The sequence below is a fragment of the Cetorhinus maximus genome, chromosome 3 (genome assembly GCF_964194155.1).
Source record: "Cetorhinus maximus chromosome 3, sCetMax3.hap1.1, whole genome shotgun sequence".
Classification (NCBI taxonomy): Eukaryota; Metazoa; Chordata; class Chondrichthyes; order Lamniformes; family Cetorhinidae; genus Cetorhinus; species Cetorhinus maximus.
The window spans coordinates 128,793,787-128,803,160 of NC_135881.1; the positions used below are offsets into that span (position 1 = coordinate 128,793,787).

A 9,374-nucleotide genomic window follows, 5' to 3' on the forward strand; every position below is an offset into this window, starting at 1 on the left:
CCACAATTGAACCTGCCTCCATCACACTCTCAAGCAGTGCATTCCAGATCATAAACATTACTATGTAAATGTGTTTTTCACTATGTTGCCTCTGGTTCTTTTGTCATTCAACACTCTGGTTCTCAACGCTTCCACCAATCATTTATATAGCCTGTTCACTCTGTTCAGACCCCTCATGATTTTGAACACCTCTATCAAATCTCCTCTTAATCTTCTCTTCTCTAAAGCAAATAATCCTAGTTTCTCCAGTCTATCCATTTAACTGAAGTTCTTCATCCTGGAAACATTCTAAATCTTTTTTGTACCCTCTCTAAAGCCTTCACATCCTTTCCAAAGTGTGGGGCTCATAATTAGACACAATTCTCCAACTGAGGCCAAACCAGTGAGTTATACAAGTTCACCAGAACTTCCTTTTATACTTTATGGGCAGAATTTTACAATCCGCCGGTGGGTGCACGCCTGACCTGAACTGCCTTAAAATCACGCGAGATGTCATTAGGCGAGCATCCCAATGTCATCGCGCACTCACGCGATATTTCGCTTGGCAGGCGCATGCGGCCATTGGAAGCGCGCCTGCCGATAATAAAGAGAGCAATTAAGGTTATTATTGGGGGACTTGTAAGCAATTTAATGTGGCCCATCCAACCTTATGGTTGGCGGACGGGCTAATCGGCCAGGCAGCCTTTATGTTTTTGATGAAACCTCATCCAAGGGCCGGATGAAATCTCCGTTAGGGCGTAAAATAAAATGAAATATCTGGGGACAGCATTTTTATGAGGTATGCTTTCAAGTGCTTGAGTGTGCTGCATGGACATTTTTTGCAGCAATTTTGTGCTTTCTTTTATTATTTGGAGACTTGCAGCTACCTGAGGCAGCTGTCTGCCTTCAGGGAGCTCAGTGGAAGTGCTCACCAGCACCCGCGGTGACATCAGCGTGCATCCTCTTCCCACCCCCACCGACAGTGCTGAGTCTTTCACACTGAGTCTTTGCTCTGATGTACGGCACCATGGGTGGCTCAGCAGTATGGGTTGGTGGGAGCAGATGGAGGATTGAGAAAGCAATAGTGATAGGAGATTCTATAGTTAGGGGTTCAGGCAGGCAGTTCTGTGGCCACATTCTGTGATGATATATTGCCTCTCTAGTGCCATGGGTTCACAATGCCACTGAGCAACTGCAGAGCATTCAGAGTGGGGAGGGTGAATAGCCAAAGGTCCTTGTCTGTTTGGTACCAATGACATAGGTAGAAAAAGGGATGAAAGCCAGCAGACAGGTTTTAGGGAGCTAGGAAGGTCACTAACAAACAGGACCTTAATGGTAGCAATCTCCTGATTACTTGTAGTACCACACAGAAGTGAGTATAGAAATTGAGTATAGAGAGTTAATTGACCAGCCAGCGTGAAATCACGGTCAGGGTCCGTTAGCAGTCAGGGGACCGCTTCGCATCCGTTCCCGGGCCTGCTGATCGCACGCACCCAACGAGTGCTAAGTTCAGGCCTATGCTTCTGTAAAGCCCAGGATCCTGTGTGCATTTTTAAGTTCTCTTCCACACGCCCTGCCACCTTCAATGAGTTATGCACATATATGCCCAGGTCTCTCTCTTCCTGCAGCTCTTTTAGAACTGTACTTTTTAATTTATATTGCCTCTCCTTGTTCTTCCTAACAAAATGTAACACTTTGCACTTTATGTTCTCCTGAAGTCTATCACTATCCTCTGCACATTTCACAATAATTCCAAGTTTTGTTTAATTTGCAAATCAATAAAGTCACCTCTCCTCCTTTAGTTCCTTCACTTTCTTTCCTGAACCTTATATCCAGGAATATTTGGTACCCTGTCCCGCACATTTTTGAGTCAGGTCTTTGTTATTGCCTCAACATCATATTCCATGTGGCTATCTGTTCCTGTGGATTACCAACTTTATTTACCACACGCTGTGTGTTTATATACATGCAAAATTAACTTAAACCTTAATGTATTCTCTCACTCTGACTACGTAATACCAAACTATTTTCTGCTCTCATGTTGGCTGTCTCTCTCAATCCTTTGTGCATCTTGCTTCTTCTTTTTAACACTACATTCTCATTTCCAACCCCCTGCCAAGTTAGTTTAAACCCTCCCTGACAACACTAGCAACCACCACACGAGGATATTGGTCCTTATTCTGTTGAAATGCAACCCATCCAGCCTGTAGAGTTTGCACCTCCCTGAAAGCTGGTCCTAATGTCCCAGGAATCTAAAGCCCTTCTCCTGCACCACCTGTCCAGCCATGCATTCACCTATTGTATTCTCCTATATTCACTTCCATGTGGTACTGAAAGTATTCAGGAGATTTCTACCATTGGGGTCCTGCTTGTTAGTCACCCTCCTAGCTCCCTAAAATCTTTCTAAGGCCTAAGTTAGCTGTAAAACTATTAGCTTAGAATAAAATAGAATTTATTACATGTTTCTATGGAAAAAGTATACTATTTGTAAAAACTAGTAATCCTTGCACGTGAAGAATATTTACATGTTAAATTAGTATCCATATTAACCCTTTTGAATTTTCCTTTAATCCCAATCAAAGATGGAGTTGAGTGTTGGCCTTCTTATGAATAATGGGGAAGCTCTTGGCCTCAATCGTTTTCCTTTGACTTTTGCAAGACACTGGGCGGAATCGTTCCCAGATTTTCACAAAGTGCGGTAGAGGGCGGGGGAAAGGACGTTTTACCCACCGGCAGCAATGGCAGCTTTTCGCGCTATATCGGCCCATTCCTGCCATGTCCCACCTCACTAATAATGCATTCCTGAGAAATACGCTGGATCGCTGGCGGGGCAACCTATGATTTGTTCACCCCATCGTCACTTCAGGCCTTCAGTAATCTGGGCGCCATATTTAAAGGGTGCCCCAGCACAGAGCTAGAACTCTCTAAGATATCGGAAGCTGCTGGAAAGTCATGGCTGCCAGAATGAGGAAACATGCTGCCCCCAAATTTAGCAACGCCTCCCTCAGGCGCCTAATGGACGCAGTGGAAGCCCGCCACGATGTCCTCTACCCCAGCTCTGGGCGAAGACCAGCAAGCAAGGTCACCAATCCAGCGTGGGAGGCGGTGGCAGTGGTAGTCAGTGTCAACGCCCTGCAAAAGAGGACAGCCACTCATTCTGCCAGGGTATGTCACTCTTCTCATCACTCTCAACTCACACACTCACAAGCCCATCACACATCCACAGGGATCTCACTCACTGCCAGTTCAAGGAACATCACCATTCACTCTCACACACACCTTCATCTGCCCTTGGATCGTGTCCTCATCCTATCCATGCCACTATTCACCACAGACACATGCCTGGCATCCTTATCACCTGGCCTGGAAGGCATCCTGCTTACACTCTTTCCATCTCTATTCATGCAGGACAAGCTGGCACACAAAAAATGGGAGCGGCCACAGACAGGTGGAGGAATGCCTGACATCAAGGTCTTCACAGACTTTGAAAAGAGTCATCCAGCTCGCTGGCATTGATCTGGTCTGTTCCTGTGTTGATGGTGAGGTTGGCAGAGCCCAACCACGTGAAGATCCAACGGTGCAACATCCATCAGGCAACCAAGCTGTGAATCAGTTCCCCGGTTCCGCAATCCCCTGCTATGCACAAATTATCTCTCCTTGCTTTTGCAGGCAATTCTGTGAAGCAGCTGAAGCGTCCACAGCCCAGGTCTTCGACTTAAACCCCAAAGGCACCTCGGAAGAAGAATCTGATGATACCCCAATTGAAGACCTATTACACTCAGTGGGACCTAGTTCTAGCGTAGCCTCGGGGTCACAATCAGGAGAGCACATCGCACTGTCTGATCCACAGCAAGCAGCGGTAGGGACTTCCCAGGTTTCTGGCACTCAGAGGACTGCTGGAGGCCAGAAATCTGCTCAGTCTGAGTCAGGCAACAAGCTTCTGGACTTGGTCACACTTCAGTTGCTGGAGCTGCAAAGCCAAGTTCGGGAACATCAGGAAGGGATCTCCCACTGCACTCCTCAGATTGCAAGGCACAATGGAGAGGTCCATCTGCCTTTAGTCTAAGGTGATAGTGCTGCCAACGCACCGAGGTCAACATTGGTAGGATGGTGGCCGCCATGAAGACCTAGGTCCAGGACATCGGCCCTGCACTGTTGTGCGGGTTGAACTCCATTGCTGACGCCATAGTTGGCCTCCAACAGTGTCAATGCGAGAAGGGTGCAGGAAAGCTTAATCTTACTCCAGTTTTACCTTCTCCTCAGGGAGTCAGCAAAAGGCTCTCGGGCACCCATAGAGAGGAGGATCAGCGGGTGCACAACTCTGGGCACTCCCGGTGTGTCCGGCCCATCCGAGTCCCCTCTTCCTGTGATCCCACCAGCTCTACTTAACAGGCCGAGGAGGGTGCCACTGCGACACAACAGCACCCCAAAAGCAGGCTAGAGCCCTCCAGGTCTCAGCTCTCCAGAGGACACCTGTCAAGGTCACCACAGACAGTGGATATTGTGGGAGCACCAAGATGTAGCAGCAGGGTTAGGGAGGTTAAGATGATATAACTCATTTGTTTCAAAACAAATAAACTAAATTAACAAATCAAAGTAAAAAGCAGCCCCTTAAAGGGAAACTGCAAAAACAAAAGACAAAATGCAAAGGAAACTTGGCAACATTAAATCAAAATGTGACTAAAGGGGTCGATAAGACTCTCCAGTCCATGCAGTGCCCACTGAGCACGGAAGGCCTCGATGGTGCTAGTGGACACTGCGTGCCCCCTCTCCAGGGACACCCGGTCGCGAACGTAGCCGCGGAAGAGGGACTGACAGCCAGTCGGATAACCCACTCGATCGCCTACTGCCTGGACCTATTAATGGCCAACTTGGCCAGGCCCAGGAGCAGGTTCATGAAGAGGTCCTCTACCCCCCCCGCCCCCAACCCCCGTCCGCACTGGGTGCCTATAGATCAGGAGCGTGGGACTGAAATGCAAACAAAACAACAGTAAAAGGTTTTTCAAGAAACTAAAAAGGGGATGCAGCCTACAAACTATATAAGTGGGATCCATAGACTCCACAAGGCCGCAGAAGACACAGGCCTCTTGGGAATCTGTGAACCGACACATCCAACGATTGTATGGAACTCTATGGTCAGCCCATCCAGCCCCAGGGTCTTGCCCCTGGATAGGCTGTTGAGGGCACCGGTCAGCTCCCCCAGACTTATAGGGGAGTCAAGCTTTCCGGCGCCCTCCAGGCTGATCTGCGGCAGGTCCTCCCACTAAACTCTGCGAGCATCCTCACTGGACGGATACGGAGAAAACAGGGCAGTGTAGTAGGTTTTGACAATGGCTCTGATGCCCTCCGGATCCGAGACAAGGGATCCATCGTCGGCCAGCAGCATAAGGAGTTGCTGACAGACCCCGTGCCTTTTTTCCAGTGAATAGAAGAAAGGGGAGCCGTGGTCCAGGTCCTGGAGGAATTGGATCCGTGACCTCATGTACGCGCCACGGGACCCGACGAGTTGCAGGTCCCATAGCGCACCCTTCTTCTCTTCGTACGCCAGCCGCAGGGCCGGGTCTGCGTCGGGCTGATGGAGACGTGGCTCCAGGTCGAGCACCTCCTTCTCCAACTCCTCGACCCTGGATTTCCATCTCTTTGTCAACCCCCTCACGTACTCCGGACAGAAGATGCAGACGTGAGCCTTGCCCAAGTCCCACCATAGCCTCAAGGAGGGGAAGCTTCCCCGCTTCCTTCTCCAGCCAGCCCAGAAATGACAAAATGAGTCCAGGAACCACTTGTCCTCCAGCAGCAGGTTATTAAAGTGCTAGTACGCAGATCCCATCCAAGCGCAGAATGGAGCGAGCTCCGCCCACACCAGATGGTGGTCCGTGCAAGGCATCTGCTACGCAGAAGCCAACGGAATGCAGGACATGAACGCCTTGGAAACTTAAAGGCGGTCGAGTCTGGATGCTCCGGCTCCAGGCAATACAAAAGTGAAAACGCTGGAGTCAGGGGAGATGTCGACAGACATCCACCAAGTTGAAGGACCCGACCAGGTCCTGCAACTTACTCACACCTAGCGAGTGGTGCTGGGCACCATGACGGTCCCTGGCCCCGAGGGTACAGTTGAAATCCTCCACTGAGGACGATGCACTTGGAAATGTCGATGGAGCCAAGATGAGTGGGCACTTCCTCAAAGAAGCTCGCTTGCTGCTGCACGCCCAGGGGAGCGTACACATTCACAAAGTGAAGGGCCGCATCCCCTAGGCACACAGTACGGTGCAGCAACCGGTCTAGCACTGGCTCCTTGACCCCCAAGATCTCCGGCTGAAAATGTGGGACCAACAAGATAGCCACCCCACCAGAATAGGAGGCTAGGTGACTCATGTATACCCACTCTCGCCACTCCAGGAGCCGCGTAGTTTTGTCTCCTGGAACGGTATGGGTTTCCTGCAGGAAGCACACCGCATACTTCCCATCCCGGAGAACCGAGAAGTTCTGGAACCTGCGCTGTGTGTCCCTGCTGCCATTGATGTTGAGGCTGGTTATGATAGTCTTCATTGTCAGAAGTATGTGCTACTATCGTCATGCCTCGTGCAAGAAGGAGAGGACTATTTTAATCTTTCCTCTCCTTCAGGAGCCCAGTGAGAAATGTGTGGACCCTCCTCTTAGCATTCCGGTCCAGCCCAGGGGCCTTAAGGGCTTCGTGGGTGGACCAGAACACAAGAGGAAAAGAATGTCACCGGTCCAGGGCTGACTGGACCCTGTTTTGGCGACTGCGATTACTTGCTAAAAAACCCTGGAGCTCACGTAAAGGGTTGAGGGGACAATCATCGGGGAGCACCAGGGGATCCACTACCTCACCTGACAACAACTCTAAGTCATCCCCAGTGCCCACCACCAAACCCCATCCTCCTCCAGGTCATCACCTCCAGCTTCCAACCTCGCCCCACTATTTAGTATGCAAGCTGGTTCGGAGCAGCCAGTCGGCTCCACCTCCACCTCAATCCCACCCCCAGGAACAAGGGCAGAGGGGTCCTCTCTGGTCTTCTCTTGGGGATATGGGCCAAAGAGTGGCGGCAGCTCAGAGCCCCGCTCCCCCTCAGGCACTGGGTCGCTAGGTGAATCCGGAAAAATCTCCAGACCTAGGACAGAGGCGCCCAGCGCTAAAGGTTGAGAGGGAGTGGGAGGCCTTCCTCACCACCGCTGCCCAATGAGCCCAGTTGTCAGTGCCATGAAGGGACTGCCGCAGTCCCCTGGCGGGCCAGATGGCATCTTGGGGGTACAAGGTTGATCAGGGTGGGGCACCACTGCAAGGGTGACAACCACACCGACCCCCGAGGGGCCCTGCACAGGGGACTGCAGCAAAGGGTCGGGGATTTGGGCTCCCCCCAGAGGATAGAGTGAGGACTTATGGGGCAGAGACACCACCACCTTTTCATTGAGGGTGGAGACACTTCCGACCTCACAAGTGGCGAGGTCCTCCCCCTCCGAGGGGTGGCGTCTCTTCCGGGATAGGATGGGGAGACCTCCATCTGTGAGGCCCCCGCCACCTCCCCCAGCCCATCCGGACATTCTGCCGTCTGGGGTTTGGGCAATTCCACTCTCTTTAGTAAGACGACCAGCTCGGGGACATGCGGCCCATCGCTGCCGGACTCAGGAACCCGCGCAGGGACGATGCCGGGCCCAGCACTTGGCACTGAGGTGCCCACGGGACCAGGACCAGGTGCTGCCATGACGCCGGGGCCGGATGGTGTTTTTCCCCGAGCTGGTGTCTTCAGGGGTCTTGGGATCAGAGTGTTTTTCGGGTGTTCAGGGGGTTTCAAGGGCCGCCTCTGGGTGGCGGGTCTTTCTCTGTGCCTTCTTACGGTGTAGATTCTCTCCCCCCAACTCACCGGCAGCCTAGGTGACGTTAGCCGCCAGCATCACTCCCCCTTGCGGGGGACCAGATGGAGTGGTGGTGGGGGGAGGTGCGGCGGTGCCAGCTGTGGCCACCTGGGTGGTGCTGGCGGCCTTGGAGGCAGGGAAGCTCTTCCTAACATGCCCCACCTCCTTACAGGCATGGCACTGCACGCCATCCACCGTCCAAAATACCCGGTAGGCAGCCCCCTCGAAAATGACGTCAAACCGCCCCTCTGTGCACTCCTCCCGGGCCAGGCGAACGAAGACCTAGCACTGGAAGGAGTACACATGGTGAGACTAGACTCCCTGAGGCCGAGCGGGATCGGCACAACCCCTGACCTGACCTCCACCATGATGAAGGTGAGGGAGGAGGAGCAGGGTGAAAGTAGCTCTTTATCCCCAGGGCCTTTGTTAGGAAGCAGAATGGTGACGGGGCCACGGGATCAGCAGAGGCCAGAGAAGCAGCCAATCCCACAAAGGTCTTCTTGGGAGGCCCCACCACTGGTGATAGTGCTGCCCCCACAGCTGCCCTGCAGGGCCCGGCTACCAGTGACCCTGTTGCAGCCATAGGGGCTGAGCCACACCCACCCCAAGCTCTTTCTGGCACGTCCAGACAGTATGGCCCCAGGGGGAGAGTCAGGGGGAAGATAGCATAACCTTTCCCTCCTGACGGCAAGTAGAGGTAGCGAGAGGAGGAAAGAGAGAGGGAAAAGGACAGGAAGACACAGGAGGGAAAGGGTAAAGGGTGCAGGGTGGGTGGGTGTCACTCAGTGGAGTGGAACATGGGTGGGGGCCTCGCTGTTCTTCCTGTAGGGGGAGGGCGATGTCTTCACCATGCAGCCGGTATTGCCTGGCACACAGGAATCAGCCCTATCCCTCTTCACCAAGCAGCACCAGCTACCTGGACTCAGACACAGGTGGAGTGAGGAGGGGGTGGCAAGATCTTAGGCAACACACACACCCCTTCTCCTCAAGTCTTTGTAATGGTCTTCACTCCTCTCCCCACAACCTCAGGCCTCAGGCCTCAGGCTCCAGGCCACTGCAGCCCTGGCAAAAACACCAGCAGTAAGGTCTTGCATGCTTGTATTATCCCTGGGCAGCAGCAAAACAGGCAAATAAAGAAGTCCTGAGGTGCCTGAGGCAAAAGGCAGTAAGCAGAAAAATCTTAGCAACAACTCCTGGCTCCTTCCAGCTCCAACAACACCCAGCACACTACTAAAATTGGAACGATACAGAGAAGATTAGCATGGCCCCTGCGCAAGGATGACATGCAAATTCGTGAAGCGTTCCATATTAAAAAAAAACACCCAGCACACAACTGCAGCAGAAGCAGCAGCGTCAGGATAAAGAGCAGAGCTGCACCTGTGTCCAAACAGGATGATGTGAGTTGCACAGCCTGGGCACGGGCATTAATCACTTGTACTTAATGTTCACTATTGTACATAAACTCTCAAATATGTCTCCTTGCCTATGGCTCCTTGTTATGATGAGCAATGTTCTTGTCACTC

General features: G+C 52.2%; 1 non-coding gene across 1 annotated transcript; it reads left to right on the forward strand.

The window, feature by feature from the left end:
- Nucleotides 1-9,056: 9,056 nt before the first annotated feature.
- Nucleotides 9,057-9,164, forward strand: LOC144679263 (U6 spliceosomal RNA). The gene has a single exon (XR_013576293.1). It is a non-coding gene; the product is annotated as a U6 spliceosomal RNA (small nuclear RNA).
- The last annotated feature ends 210 nt before the right edge of the window (nt 9,165-9,374 follow it).